The sequence below is a fragment of the Lactuca sativa genome, chromosome 3 (assembly GCF_002870075.4).
Source record: "Lactuca sativa cultivar Salinas chromosome 3, Lsat_Salinas_v11, whole genome shotgun sequence".
In the NCBI taxonomy this organism is placed as follows: domain Eukaryota; kingdom Viridiplantae; phylum Streptophyta; class Magnoliopsida; order Asterales; family Asteraceae; genus Lactuca; species Lactuca sativa.
Window position 1 is genome coordinate 167,506,693 of NC_056625.2, and position 16,734 is coordinate 167,523,426.

Genomic DNA, 16,734 nt, shown 5'->3' on the forward strand with positions numbered 1-16,734 from the left:
CACTTATTCCTTAAGTGTATTAGGCTCAAAACTCCATAGAATGACCTGTATCCTGGCTAGAACTCTGTACTAATGATTTTGACAAGCAGTTGGGATGATTGACTAAGCTTAATAAAATTAAAAGTTTTTGGGTTGTCACATCATCCCCCTTTTAGAGGGAATTTCGTCCCGAAATTAGAATTTTAAGTAAGGAAGTAGGTATGAATGATCGAGTCAAGAGGTGGGGATACTTCCTAGTCGCTTGGTTCTCGCGCTCATAAGTGAATTCGGGTCCTCGGTTGGTATCCCTACGAACCTTCACTACTGGGCGACGATATTGCTTCATCCGCTTGACCACTCGGTCGAGGGTCACGACAGTTCATCCACGAAGGCGAGGATCTCGTTGATCTCGATCTCGTCGAGTGGGCTTACGAGAGTCCTAAAGGAAAGGTACGGTTTCAAGTTCGAGACGTGAAGGGTAAAATGTACGTTACTGAGTTCGTGGTGTAGGTTGGGTTTTTGAGTTACAGGACTGATTCTGGCAAATATCTCGGAGGTCCTAACTATTCTGGATTTGGCTTACCATGCTTTCCGAAGCATATCAAGCCTTCCCATAGTGAGATTTCCAAATAGATTTGGCCTCTTACTTGAAATTCCAAGGTTTTCTTCCTCTTGCTTGTCTTCCCAGTCAAGGGCCACTCCCTTCTGAGTCAAAGTCATAAGAGGTTTCGTAATCCGCGGGGAGTTCTGAATGAACTCTCGATAGTAGGTCAGCGAGACCTAGAATTTGATGAATTTTTTTCAGCATCCTTGGTGTTGACAAATTCTCAGCGGTTTTGATTTTTGGCAGGGTCCTCAAGAATTCCCGCATTACTGGTAATGTGTCTACGGAATTCGAGCCTTCAAATCTAAAACTCGCATTTAAAGAACTTCACGTAAAGCTTCTCCGATCGCAATGTTTCCATGGTTTGTTGTAGATGCTCTTTATGATTTCCTTCTTACTACGAGAGTAGCTAAGTAAGTCATTTATAAAGACAATGACGAACTGATCCAAGTAAGAATGGCGTACCCTATTCATTAAGTTCTTGAATATTATGGGTGTATTGGTCCTATCCGAGGGGTATCATTACGGACTCGTAGTGTCTGCATCAAGTTTCGAAGATTGTCCTTTGGACACCCTTCACTAACACTCGTAACTAGTGATATTCGGATTTTGGTTCATTTCTGAAAGGTAAGTCGTTCCTTGCGGTCAGTCAACTAATTCATCTATGCGAGGCAGAGAGTAATTTTTTCAAATGGTAGTATTGTTGAGGTCTGCGCTATGAGGACTTCCCAAGGGGTTACCCATCCTAGTACTACTTTCGCCCAAGCACACTTAACTGTGGAGTTATGATGGGATCCGGTGCATTAGTGTTGGTATGATCGCACCCACTGAAGTCTGTCTTCTTGAAGAATAAGACCAGAGCTCTCATAGGTGAGAAGATTGGTCCTTTCATAATTTTGCTGAGATTTCTTCGGAACGAATTAGAAACATGAGGTAGTCCATGAATGAGTACTTCAGTGTTCTGAAATGACAGCTTCGCTAGAAAAACGATTTCGGAGAAAGAGATGTGCGCATGAGACTGATATTGCGAGGATCGAATTGACTTGAGTCGTATGATAAAGTCGAAATCACACGGAAACTAAAGACATTAGATTTGAACATAAGGCGTTACAGACAAAACACAACAGTGCAACCTTTAACAGAGTTACTGTACTTTAGATTTACTACAAGACTATTGCTGCGAACAAGGTATACTACAAAAGACAAGTATACGCAGCACGAGGACCCTTAACTGACGGGATTTCGCAAAAGATAAGACTCTATTTGCAGTAGTTCTAATTAGTTTATAAGTCTGGTACAACGAAACGCCTTAATTACTTTAACGTGGGTCTAGAGTAGTCTTCCCTGCGGCGGTGGTCGGTAGCATACTTCCGTATGTGCAAGCATTTGCTGCCTCTAGGCAGTTCCTTTTGTAGTGACCCACCTTGCCACAACTGTAGCAAGCCTGGTTCACACTGGTGTTGGGCACTTGGTTGATTGGCCTTGCTAGGCTCTTGCAGTAACGTATGGTGTGCCCCTTTCTGTTGCAGTTTGAGCACTACATCTCCCGACAAGGTCCGAGGTGGTGATAGTTGCATTTGCTACACTTTGGGAGATTTCCAGCATATTGTCTGGCTGGGTTAGGGACAATTGGGATACCCGAAGGGATGGTAGTACGAGGTACAGATGTCGTGGCTGTGAAGGTCGTTACCGGTGGCTGTTTCTTGTTCGCCCTTCGAAGCGATTTGTCCTTAGATTTAGCCCAACACTTTCGTTTGTTACTCTTGGTCTTGGGACTTGGGGTGTCGTGGTAGTTTGTTGCTCGTTGAGGTACTTGATTGTTACCTGGATTGGAATTATTGTTAACAATCCCGCTAACATTCGCGTTGTTAGGGTTAAGGTGGGTCAGAATAGCTGACACGGCAGCCGAGACTGCTGCTTGAAAGGTAGCTGCATCAATTTGAAGATTTGGTGTTTGGTTGATGGGATGATCATTTTTCTTTGGTGCCATGATTCTATTTCACGGAAAGAAAATGAATTTGTGAGCGAGTATGGTTGAACCTAGACGTAGTTCGATCGCTGATGTAAAGAATAGAATTGTGTTCTCTAAGGTTTGACCTACATCCCTATGATGCAGTCCTGGTACGAAATGGAAGTATGTTCACGAAGGTTTGACCTACATCCCTATGATGCAGTCCTAGAAAAGAGTTGAAGTAAGCTCGTACAATGGTCTCAAGACGTTTGTCGTTCAAGCCGAGGTACTATAGGTTGGTGAATAACATGATCCAACCACTAAAAGAGGCTTGGAACTGTCTCCGGAGTTAAATTACTATAGTCCAAATGACTTGACTAAAGCATGTTTCAGATAGACTTCTATGATAGTATGATGAGAGTATTCGAACAAAAATGTGACACGGACGTTAGCCGACTATCAACATCATTGATGTTTAAGATGTAATAAGTTCAGGGAAATTTGACCTTGAAGAAGGTCTTACGTCATATCCGGAGTAGCAAAAGTTCTGGCCACATAAAGGCCTAACTAAAAGTACTTACAGTACAAGCAGTTTCATAGAAAATGCCACATAGGACATAGACAGGAACATGGTTCTTTTAAAACAAGAAGGAAAGTAAAGTATCTCCTACTGGTGATGATCATCCCTCTGGTGAACTCTCAGCTCAGCCAGTTGACGTTCCATATCAAGCAGGTGTCTTTCATCCACCCTCTGGCGTACTCGGAGTTCTATGACTTCGGCTCGTGATTCAGCCAGTGCTTGAAGCAGGGTTTCATGTTCTCTTTCAGATCTCTCACGAGCATCTTCCAGACGAATGGTGCAAAGGGTATGCATTCTCGTATTGGCGACAAATTCTGTGATTTGATGTAGAGCTGTCCTGCCTTGAATCTCATTTCGGGCCACTCTGCGGACCAGGATTAGCAAGATTCGGTCTGTTGAGCCCCTTTTGCTCAGGTCATAAAAGCTTCGGTCTCCATTAAATGGCATGGGCTGATCCTGTCCTTGGCTCTATGTTTCCAAGCATTCTACCCAAGGAGGCGTCGGGCCTTGAAAAGCCGGACGAGGGTTAGGATTCGGAAAGGGAGCTGTCTGGGGTAGGTTCTCAACTTCGGGTTCGGAGTTTAGCACCATCCGAAAGGTCTTCATCATGGTGATCATTCAAAGGGATTGGATTATCATTCTCTAGTTCTTCTCCAAACCATCCAGCAATGACTTCGTTCGGAAGGTACAGGTTGCCGTGGGGATGGGGTCCAGCCATGTTATCTATGCGAGAATTGGGGTAAGGAATTAATTATTAAACAAACTATCTAGATAATTATTAGAAAATCTTCATTAGTTACATCGCTATTTGTAAAGTGCATATCAGTCATATGTAATCACAACAGGATAGGCCTTCGAATAAGTGACCTTAACTCCAAATTCACAAAGAATAGGGGTAAAGCAAAATTTTCACAGATTCTAAGTCTATAACACCCTAGTTACATATAGCCTTAGTGTATCCACTTAGCAACTATTAACTTAGTAATGAAGATCCTTTTTAGTTCTCAAGTATAATGTACTTATAGTAACACCAAATACCCCTATAGTATTTTAGGCCTATGTTCTATTGTTCACATTGTGGTATTGTTGGTAACATTTTAGACTTGTTGCAACCACCCAACTACACTTAGTCACATGCCAGTCAACCCCCAGATAATATAGTTGATAAGGCTATATCTTCCATGTTTTGACTATATGTCTCTAAGTCCACTTGTGTTGCTCAACAATCGTAATTCTTTTGTACTGTCCTAGAGACTCTGATTTTAATATGAATGCAAGCACGTATACTTAATTAAATATTTTATTATTTAAAGTATATACTCTTGGTCAGAGTATTTTAATATTCACTATAAACAATGTTGTGATACCAATCTGTCACACCCCAAAATCGAGAACGGCGGAAACGTTCTGGGGCGGAGGACATCATGTAATGTATCATAACAATGCAAAGTAGTAAACAAGCAACAACATCATCCATTGCATTAATAGTATAATTTTAGTTACAAGTGTACTTACATAATATAAGACAACATAATGAAAAATCACAATAAAATAGGAGTCTTGATTTTCTCCGTCTTCGCAAAACCTGGTCGTCGTACTTGTGTATTTGTGACCTGAGAATACAAGTTATTTCGAAAGCGAGTATCAGCCAAAAAGTTGGTGAATTCATAAGTATTAATGTGTCTTTGATTTGTAAAAGTGTAAAGAAATGACTTGTAAACCTTTGGAAAAAGACTGTATAAGTATGAACTGTTTGAAAGTAGTTGAAAGCATTTGAATACCCTAGCAAATCCCTATGATTTCTATTAGTATAAAGAGTAGCCTTCTACCAAGACCCGAATGTTTTGAAAGTAGTCTTCTACCAAGAATCGTATGTTTTGCTATAACAAGGATGGTTTTCCCCTCTATAAATACTATTAACAAAATAAAGTCTACCTCGTTGTTTATGTGAATATATCACAAAATAAAAGTAATACGAAAAATATAGCCATGTAAGTGTCACCCTTTTGTATTAGGGTCAACTCGACATCACAACTACCGAAAAGGTATTAACCTTGAACATCCGTTGATTGTTCATTTTCCTCTGTAGTTGGCAGCAGGTTTAAGGAATGGCTAGTCCCGTAAAGGTACTCCTAACATAAGTATTAACCGTAGGCGTCCGTAGATGTTCATTTACCTCTGTAGCTAACAGCAGGTTAAAGGAATGATTAGTCCCGTAAAGGTATCCCTAATATAAGTATTAACCGTAGGCATCCGTAGATGTTCATTACCTCTGTTAGTAACAGGTGGGTTCCAGAATGGTTAGTCCCGTCAAGTTATCCTATTGAACTAGGATAGGTAGAACTAATTTACTTGTATAATATGTACGAGCAACTCATCATATAGAATCTAGGTACAAGTATCCATGTATGTGTATACAAGTAAATGTATTTATGTAAATGTATTCATGTAAGCATATCTATGTACACGTATTCATGTAACATGTAATGTATAGTATAGACTTATGAATGAAATGACTCTGGTGTAATTCCTTGTAATAGGAATAATGTTTTGTATCTCCTAACTATCCCTATAATAGTTTACTGGAAGCTAATTGATGTCCAAGATGAGATCTATCATATCAATACATATATATATATATATATATATATATATATATATATATATATATATATATATATATATATATAAGAAACTAAGTGTATAGAAATAGTTTTGACAAAGAGGAAAAATGGTTATGTAAGACATTGAAGAGTTTTGAACAATAATTAACAATGACTTGATGTCATTTTAATAAACATTTTAAGATTTTATCCTTTGATAACAAAGTATAACAGAGTTTTGTAAAAACCTTTGTAAAGTTTAACAACTAGGAAAGATGACTTGATGCTAGTTTGTAAAACGTTTTGGAAAGCCATTTACAGAAATATGTTGGGTAAAACAGCTTAAAGTGTAGTAAATTCTTTAGTATGCTGATTATTAATCACATAGATGATATAATAACTAGCATGATTAAACCTGTATCCCCCTATTAAAGCATTTAAAAACATTTAAAATATTGATTTAGGGGTATGAACTCACCTACAGTGAGCGGATCGGAAGGAAGTGTCGGACAAGTGCTTGGTGTCAAGTGAAGACTTAGACACACACAATGATCCTAATTACATATGAAGACATATGTATATAACAAATTAGTGATTATTACACTAATTAAACATGTATAAACATCCTATTGCAAGCAAAACACTTTGGTTCAAATGCTACACCTACGAAAGGGTTGCACCTATGGGTTGTATGACATGGCATTGGAGTTTATGGTCCATGAACCACCCCTTTATGGAGTTTACGGCCCATGACCATTTCCCCATGATTTTAGGGCCATAAATTCATGGTAAAATGTGCCAAATTGTGTTTTGAGGTCTTACAAGTCATGATTGGGCATCAAATGATCAAGTCCAAGCCTTAAGATATCATTAATGGCACAATAACACTACCTAGTAGAGTTAACGGCCTAAGGAACCTTTACTTAGGTGATTACGGCCGTATAATCCTATGGGGAGTTGTTTTGATTGTTGTTTAAAGTCTTAAACACTTCTAGGAAGGATCAAGGTTGGCATCCAAGGCATAGGAAGGAGCTAAGGTCCAATTTACCACTTTGAAAGGGGTTTACGGCCCAAGATCATCCTTGGCCGTAAACTCCTTTGTTATATGGTTTCTTGATGATTTTTAAGTGTTATAAGGGTCATACTAAGCATACAAGAAGCTATAGCAAGTGCACTTAAAAGATAAGAGCTCGATTGGGTGTTTAAGGCCCAAAAATGACCTTGATTGGTGTTCACGGCCCTGGGACCACTGCCCCATGAGTTTACGGACGTAAAATTATGGTAAGGAGTACCATTTAGTGAATCTTGGTCCTTAGGTCCATGGGTTAAGGTTCTATGTCACTAACCAAAGCTTACTAAGGTTTTAGGGTGTCATTTGCACCCAAAAAAGGGGTTTACGGCCCAAGAACATGTCTTGGACGTAGACTCATTGAATCTCATGATTTCTTATGTTTTCTAAGCTCTAAATGTGATAAACATGGTGTACAATGAGTTGGATCAAGTGTACTTACAATCTACGAGGTCAAATGGTCGATATTGGCCAAGAACACGAGTGTGTGTTCTTGGTGGATCTTGAAAATCTACAAAATGGAATGATTTCATGGATGAAATCATGTAAGATTACTAGATCATCTAAGATATCAACTATTTAGGACAACAAGCTTACGAGTTTTGAGGATCAGGGACGAAGATCGGTATGATACTTGAGAGGATTTGGAAGAAAATCTGGCTAGGAAAGGAAGAAATGAGAGGAAATGACCCACGGCTCTATATATATACCCTTGATTTTACGGCCACATGAGTTTAAGACCGTAAACTCATGGTCTTGTGGCCGTGAACTCACTTAGATGGGGTTAGGGTCCAATTTGCTACACTATAGTTCTAGCGGGTACTTTCTATCACTTATTCCTTAAGTGTATTAGGCTCAAAACTCCTTAGAATGACCTATAACCAGGCTAGAACTCTGTACTAATGATTTTGAGAACCAGTTGGGTTGATTGACTAAGCTTAATAAAAATAAAATTTTTTGGGTTGTCACAAGAAAGCTCTTGCTACACTTACCATGGCCCTATCTATTGCAATCGCGCAAGGATTTCTTGAATATGATTCCGCTAAAGCTCTATGGGAAGCTTTGATCGATGTCAATGAAAGAAATGAAGACACGAAGCATAGTTGTCAGGATATGCTTAGATAGAAGTTCAATATGATCAACCACATTCTTGGAGAAACCCTGGAAGTTCAACTTGAACGATTCATCACACTGACCACTAAGATGAGTTCTACCGGAATCTCAGTGTCAATATCTGAAATCAACAAAAAGTTGTTGAACTCTCTCAAAAAGGCATGGGATATGAATGTTGTTGTTATCAAGAAAACAAAGGATCTTAACCAACTTAGTCTTGCTGAAACCATGTCTATAATCAAAGCTTTTTATCTTGATGACAAATAGAGGGAAATCAATCATGTGAACTCATATTCAATTGAAAATCTCGGGATCTCTTCAAATAATGCTTTTTAATTATTTACCTCACCACAAAGTCAAGTGTTTGCTGCTCCACAACCATCATCTTATGTTGCTCCACCATCAATGCCTTATCCACAGGCTGCTTGTTATTCAAAAACTCCTCCTTCAGTATCTGCTCCAAAAGAAGCTGAAGAAAACATGGCCCTTGCATATGGATTGGTGAACTGCTATAACGCTTTTGTTGTTAGAGAGTTAACTCCTCAGATTTCAATTGCTGAACTCTCTCCTAAAGGCATGGGATAAGGCCCAGCGCAAATCATGCGTCTCGTTTTTAAGGTATCTGATCACAATGCCATGCTTTGGCACCGTTGACTCGGTGATGCAAATGCCATGAACCTGAATCGTCTTGCAAAGAACGAGATCATACGTACCCTTCTAGTTAAAGACTAAATCACTTTTCAAAAATGTGTGGCGTGTGCAAAAGGAAAACATCATAGAAAGCCCCATTTTCCAAAGGCGGTTAATTCAATCAACAAGGTTCTCCAATTATTGCACATGGATTTGTTTGGTCCAGTCAATGTACTCAACTTCAACAAAAACTCTTATTGCTTGGTTGTGATAGATGACTACTCGCGTTTCACATGGGTCTTCTTCTTATCCAACAAGAGTGGGATCTCAGACTTGATCAAGAAGTTTTTGGTGATGATTGAGAATCAGACTAACGAGAAGTTGAAAGCGCTCAGAACGAACAACGGTATAGAAATCAAGAATGTTGTTCTGGATAATTTATGCGCGGAAAAAGGTATAGTGCGTCAGTATAGTGCCGTTCAGACTCCTTACCAAAATGGTGTTGTGGAACGGCGGAACCGAACATTAATGGATGCCGCAAGGACGATGCTATGTGATTCTAAACTACCGATCTTGTTTTGAGCAGAGGCGATCAACACTGCCTGTAATGTTTAGAATTGTGTGCTGATCAACAAAGCTCAGATGAAGACTCCAAATGAAATTCTCTACAATCACAAGCCATCAGTTGCTTATTTTCGAAATTTTGGATGTCCTTGCACCCTTCTTCACCTCGAATCCAACCCAAAATTCAACTCTAAATTCAATGAATGTTACTTCGTGGGATATGCAGTGCATATAGATTACCGTGTTTACAACAAGAAGATAAAGCAAATTGTGGAATCTTTTGATGTTCGCTGGTGGGAGGAAAATGAGACAGATGCCAGAGTCGGACCTGACTGGTTATTTGACTATGCTTCTCTTCTTAAATTATTTAATGTGTTTTCAGATGACGTGTCAAGTTCTTTCTCAAGATTGAAGGTTGTTATTTAAGATGAAGAGGAAGATGTTGTGTACAGACCACCTCTGGTGCCTACTACGACTCCTAGGGTGGATGACTCTGCTCCAAGTACTTCTTCAGACTCTCCTACTTAAAGAACTAATCTTGATGCTGAAACCACTCCACTCACTCCTGCTGAAAGAGAGTTCATGACCACAGATACTGCCGCTGCCACTCAAACTTTCATGGAACTTCTCTTTCCCGAGCCGATTACAAATGAGTACGTGGCAATCACCTCTCACAGGTCAAGATCATCTGATGCAGATGCATCAGCAGATGACGGATTTATCAATATCAATAACCTTAGTATCACATCCATTGATATTAGCCACGAAATTCCTACTCAGCTGCAACATGATCGTCATATAGAGAACGTCATTGGTCAACTAGGCGACGAAGTTCGAACGAGAAGTGAGAGTGGTGACATAAATACATGTCTCTAATCTTGCTTCATCTCTTAAATATGGCCATAGAATGTAGAAATAGCACTGAATGAGACTATTTGGGTTGATGCAATGCATGAAGATCTGAATGAATTTGAGAAATTAGGGGTTTGGAAGCTGGTTGAGCTACCGAAAGGAAAGAAGTCACTGGATACTGGCAGGGTGTTTCATAATAAACAGGATGATTGTGGGGTCATTGTGTGAAATAAAGCGCGGTTGGTCGTTTGTGGGTTTCGACAAATCGAAGGACTTGACTACACTGAGGTGTATGCTCCTATAGCGCCTCTTGAGGCTATCCGTATATTCCTGGCATATACATCATAAATGGGGTTCACTGTGTATCAAATGGATGTGAAGATCGCCTTTCTCTATGGATCCGTGAAAGAAGAGATTTACGTTGATCAATCTCCCGGTTTCATCAACCCAAACTTTCCTAATCATGTCTACAAATTGGACAAGGCTCTGTATGGGTTACATCAGCCTCCTCAGGCTTAGTATGCTATCCTAACAGATCATTTGCTTGAACATGGTTATACCAGAGGAACGATTGATCAGACACTATTTATCAAGCATGTGGATGGACACATTATCCTTGTTCAGATCTATGTCAATGACATCATTTTCGGTTCAACGAGTCAAAAGCTGTGCACCGAGTTTGAGACCATTATAAAGAAGAGATTTGAGATGATCTCCTTGGGGGAAAATGACTATGTTTTTGGGTTTGCATGGCCGTCAAGATTCAACCGGAATCCTGCTACATCAAGGAAAATATGTTGAAGACATGCTTGAGATGTTCGGGTTCAAAGATTCAAAAGCTGCTTTGACGCCGATGGCTGCACGACCCCTGTTGACTCCAGATCCTGAAGACGAACCCGTAGATCAGACAGAATACAGATCGATGATCGCCTCCCTGCTGTATCTGATTGCGAGTAGACCAGACATCTTGTTCGTAGTTTGTCAATGTGCATGATATCAAGCTAATCGTAAACAATCTCACTTAATTACTGTTAAAAGGATCTTTAGGTATCTAAAAGGTAGCCCTAAATTGGATCATTGGTACCCGAAGTATCCAGATTTTGACTTATATTCATTTGCTAACAGCAATTACGGAGGTTGTGAACTTGACAGGAAATCAACTTCTGGGGGATGTCAATTTTTAAGTGATCGTCTGGTGTCATGGAAGTGCAAGTAATAACACACAGTTTCAACCTCAACAACGTAGGCGAAATATGTTGCTGCTTCTGCCTGTTGCTCTCAAGTCATTTGGATTCAACATCCGCTGTAGGATTATGGTTTGAATTTTCTTGGAACTCCTATCTTTTTGTGACAATGATGCTAAAATTCAAATAGCCAAACACCCTGTCAAGCATTCTAAAACCAAGCATATCGACATCAAAGTTCATTTTATTAGAGATTGTTATGAGTGTTTTCTCATTCGGTTGGAGCAGATCCATACTGAGAATAATGTGGCGGATCTGTCCACAAAACCATTTAACAAAGCTCGACTTGATGTGCTGGTGGGCTTTCTAAAAATGCTACGTTTTGAGGACTGATTTTTGTTTTTAGGGAGTTTAAATTTGCGCATTTCATATTCATTCTCTCATATGCACAAATTTAGGGGGAGAAAAAATAAAAAACAAAACAAAAAAATTAATTAAAAAAATCAAAAATCCAAAAATAGTGTTATGTATGTTTTATTAAATTAGAAAATATAAAAAACAAAAAAAATTAGTGTGTCATGTTAGTATGTCTGTAGGTGATGTGTTGGGAAGTGATATTAACTCAGTGATAATAGACAATCTTGATTTGCGTAAGGTAGCAACGTTGAACTAATCTAGACTCTGTGTTCGATGCGCTGGTAGGCACGAAAGATTTAAATGGACCAGAATAGGTATAGATTGACATTTAAAAGGACTTGACAAGTAATTGACTTCGGGATTTTCGTTCGGTCTGACAATACGATGCTCAGGTAGATTGAGCAGTGAGATATACATGGGAATCTATAGGATACACTAAAGTAATCTATATCTAAAACTATAACATAACTTTTCCTCGATGTATGGATGCATGTCCTTAACTCTGACACTGATAGGGCGACTGGGGAATTCTGATAAAGGAGATCTGTAGAAAGTTATTATCTTGCTTTCTTTCTGTTTGTCATATGTTGCCTCCTTTGCGCGATTGTAACATATTCAACCTGGAATAAAACATATGTTACTCTATTTCTATGCATCTTCTTATCTATGCAATTCTTTCTATCTGTTAGCCATATGTTGTCCCCTCTGCGTGATCAAAAGATCTGACTTGGGACACAATATATGCACCATTCTATTTCTCAATCCCTCTATCCAGTTAGTCATATGTTTATCCCTCTGTGTGATTGGAAGATCCAAATTGGGTGTATAACATATACAATCTAAATCTGACTTCCCTCCTAATAATTGTCTGCTCATCTAAGTAAGGAGTATTCTGGAAGTTCTTGATTACCGGAGTATGTCAGGAAGCGGGAAACACGTTATAGTACACCTAAAATTAAACATTCAATAGGTTGTCTGTAGATCTCTATGCTAAATTTAGGTGGACAACAATATCCGTGGTCGTCGTCAACTAAACGGTCTTCTAAGAATATCATTTATGATCATAGGATCAAATGTCTTGTCACCTGTAGTATGTCCTAAATTGTCAAAATCTTTGATGTTTAAGTGGACCACAATACCAGCGATTGACCAGATCTACTCATGAAGGTGGAAGTGCTGAAAATAAATTAAGGTTGTTCTAGAACTTTGATCCCAAAATCACAAAAAGGATATCTGCATTGGTGAAAAGAATTTAGTGATATTTTATTCTATTTTATTTTATTTTTTCTAAAAATTAAAATTTAAAAAATATGCAAAATTATTTTAGTTTAAATTTTTAGATTTTATTTTATTTTATTTTAATTTTAATTTTTTAAATGTCCCCAAAATGTTTTTTTTATTTTTAATTAAATATTGAATGTATTGGGTTGAATTTGCGGCCCTTTGGGTTTACAGCCCAAGCTTTAAGCCGTGAGTGGTCCATGTATATAAGGGTTGTGTTCTTGGCCGGTTAACCCTCATCAGCCTTATCTTAACTTGCGGTCATGAACCCCTCACAGACTCTCTCTATCTAATTTCTACGATTCATCATCAATTAGTGTTTATTATCTGAACTTGAATGTCACATCTTGTAGGTAATGCAAACACGATCCCATTCATACTAAATTTACCTAGATTCGACTGCTTTTTAAGGATTTATTGGATCGAAATCACTTTTCGGAACTGATGAAGTGTTCACGGCTGATGAACAGTTCACGGCCAATGAAGCGTTCACAGTCATGAACCCGTTTACGGCCGTGAACTCCATATTGGACACAAACTCATTTTTACTTGATTTCATTCAATATGAAAGCATAGTTAAGTGATTAATGAGAAAAACTAAGCTTAATTAGTTAAATCATTTGTTTTCTAACTTGGCTTGGTTAAGTGCAGATCAAAAATGGCAGAATTAAAGATTTCTGACAATCACAATGTTGTTGTCTTTCTGATGGATCCACCAGCTGTACACAGGTACTTGAAGTCCATGATTCATGGACTGAATAAATGTTGTCTGGCATATGCTTTCACATCCAGTCCAATAATTTATCAAGTTCTTGTGAAGCAATTCTGGAACACAGTTGTGGTGTGCAAAGAAGATGATGATGCAATCTCCGTAGAAGCAGCTGATAATGGAAGGAAGATCACTGTAACCGAGCAAGTCATCGATGAGGTATTACAGATCAATGATCGATCCTACAATCGAAGTATAATGGACTCAACTCATAATAAGCGATCTCTTTATTTTTACTTGGGCTTTGAGTCTTACTTAATTTGGCATTGCTATGAATAGGTAGCTCTCCTTTCTTGAAAATTTCCTTACTAAACTGTTTGAGTACCTTGTCCAAGTGTGTACTTCCACTAAGTCCAATTATTCTGTTCTATCTATCTCTCAAAATTCTTATCCCAAGAATTTAGGCACCCTCTCCTAGATCCTTCATAGATAACCACTTTCCAAGCCAAGATTTCACTTCTTGTAAGGTTGGAATGTCGTTTCCCATAAGTACTATGTCATCAACATATAATACTATAAAAGTTACTATAATCCTAATAGCTTTGACATATACGCATGACTCATCCTCACTCTTAGAAAAAACCAATTCTTTGACTTTTTCCAGGATACAATGATTCCAACTGCAAGATGCTTGTTTCATTCTGTAGATGGATTTCTCAACCTTACACGCTCTATTGGGAAAGTTTGCGTCAACAAAACCCTTTGGCTTACTCTTGTAAACATCTTCAGCCAACTCCCCATTCAGGAATGTGGTTTTGACATCTATCAACAAAATTTCATAATCATGAAAGGCAGTTATGGCGAGCATTATCCTAATAGGTTTTATCTTAGACACTGGTGAGAAGGTCTCATCATATTCAGCCCCTTGGGTTTGAGTAATGACCTTCGCAACTGTTGGGTTCGAATGTTTTTGTGAGATGTCGAATGTGTGTAGGTATTTCAGAGTGTCAAATATTTGTTTGTAAGTTTAATATAAGGTGTGACAACCATAAAATTTTTGGAACAAGCAAGGTTTAAATTGCAACCATATACAAGTAAATCCACAATAAAGCCATGTTGTGATAGGATTTTTTTGTAAACCAAAATAGCATTGTTTGTATAAGTATATATGTATCCATACATACTTTGAAAATCGTATTTGTAGTAGACACTTAAAGGTCAAGCAAAGCCAAACTGTAGGAACATAAAATCATGAATTCAATACATTTCTTTTTAGTTGTTGACCTAGGAAACCTAACTCCAAAATCACCCTTAAAAGGGTGATACCAAAAACCAAAATTAATAAAGAAGATTCTTGATGGGTTTTGAGCATTCTAACACTTCCTAAGTGTACATGCAACCCTAATAACCTTGGATCTATGTGTGACATCCCCTAATTTCTCCGCCAGAAAAGACCGATTTAATTTATGCTTTTTAAAATAAAACCAGAGAAATATTTTCAAAAGATTTTGCGGAATTGGTCCCCAAACAAAATATGATAAAAGTTTATCAAAGCCCTTCATTAAGAAGGTATATGTTTTCCATATATATATCAAAACCTCGGGATGTCATGTTCCGAAACAGATCAAAAGCATAAACAAGACATTATAAGCCTTTAAATAGTTATTTACAACTACTGGCCTATAATCCAAAAATCTCTCGTCGTCCTCCGACTATGCTCGGGGTCCACTACCTGTAATATAAAAAGCTGAGTGGGTCAGGCTTGGGAGCCTGGTGAGCATATAGGGTTTTCAACCCACAATAATAATAAACTTATTAAGTTCACCAATCAACAATAACCCTGATTACCCAATCCCGTTATCCTCACTTTACGTCCCTAAATACTTTTCACAAGGGACCTAGCCTAAAGAATATCACCGGGATGGACACTACTGCTAAGGGGTTTCCTCGGCCATACATGTCCTAAAGGCAACCATGAGGGGGATGGAGTACAACGAATGAACACTCTTAGTTCATTAACACCTACAGGTTGCGAACTTGCTAATGTTTCCCATTGGACTGTCTAGAAAGTCCGTGGTCGTCATCCAAACTCCGCTAGATGACTTAATCTCAAAACACATCGAGACCTCTCATATATTTTATTTTATCACACATGACTATCTACCCATGTTCTACCCAACATATTTGTAGATAAAAATACTTATACAGTTTAAAACTTGTATAAAACGCCAACACAACAATCACCTCAAATAAACAATTAATATATTTACACATAGCACGTATTATAAGGTAAATACTTCATATCTATGTGTAAAATGAAAGTGACTATACACTCACATGATTTGATGATAATCGGGCAGCAATTCGTTTCCTAAAACGATCGTTTCTAATAAAACCGAGAGATTTATTGAGAAATCGGGCTTTGCAAAAGTCGGGCTTCGAAACCGAAAAAATAAATTTTCCGGGCTTCTCGGGCACTTCGTGGCGTATTCCGGGCATTACAATCGATACCGGGGCTTTGGGGGATTCTAAGATGAAGAAAATATTAAGAGAGGGGCTAAATATGTCAAAACTCCAAAAGTAACCGAGAGCCTTCGCAGGTACCCTTCTACTTATAGGGTCCGAAGTCCTGATCCAAGGGCTGAGAATCTTCTGATCCGACGGCTGAGAGGCTTCGCAGGGGGGTGGCTCGCACGAGGGTTGCGCGTGCGAGGGGCTCGGTGGCAGCTTCTGATTGGACCGCGGTCTACTGGTGCACATGCGAGGTTCGGAGCTAGGCTATATGAGGCTCGAAGCTAGGCTATGCGATGCTCGGAACACGCGACAGCAGGGCGAAGCTTCGGCCGGAGAGTTGGCTGCTTCCGATTGGGCCTCCTCCTCAGTCGAATCAGGATCTGACGCATGGCTTCTCATGACTCAGCAGCTCGGTGACTCAGCAGCTTGGTGACTCAGCAGGACACGTGGCACTCTTTCAGCGAAGGTGACGTGGCAAAGTGTGACTTTGCAAATTTTCTCGATTTTAGTGCCAAAACTTCTAAAATCAATAACTTTCGCATATGAGCTCCGTTTTTGACGTTCTTTATATGCACGCGTAGCTAAAATTACGCTTTACAACTTCCGTTTAGACTTCGTCCGCTAATTTTGAATTTAATTTTTTTCTTATTATTTTTAACAGACCGGGACAAGAAATCCGTTAAA

General features: G+C 38.9%; 1 pseudogene; it reads right to left on the reverse strand.

The window, feature by feature from the left end:
• Positions 1-1,290: 1,290 nt before the first annotated feature.
• Positions 1,291-1,409, reverse strand: LOC111879766 (5S ribosomal RNA; annotated as a pseudogene).
• Positions 1,410-16,734: the final 15,325 nt, after the last annotated feature.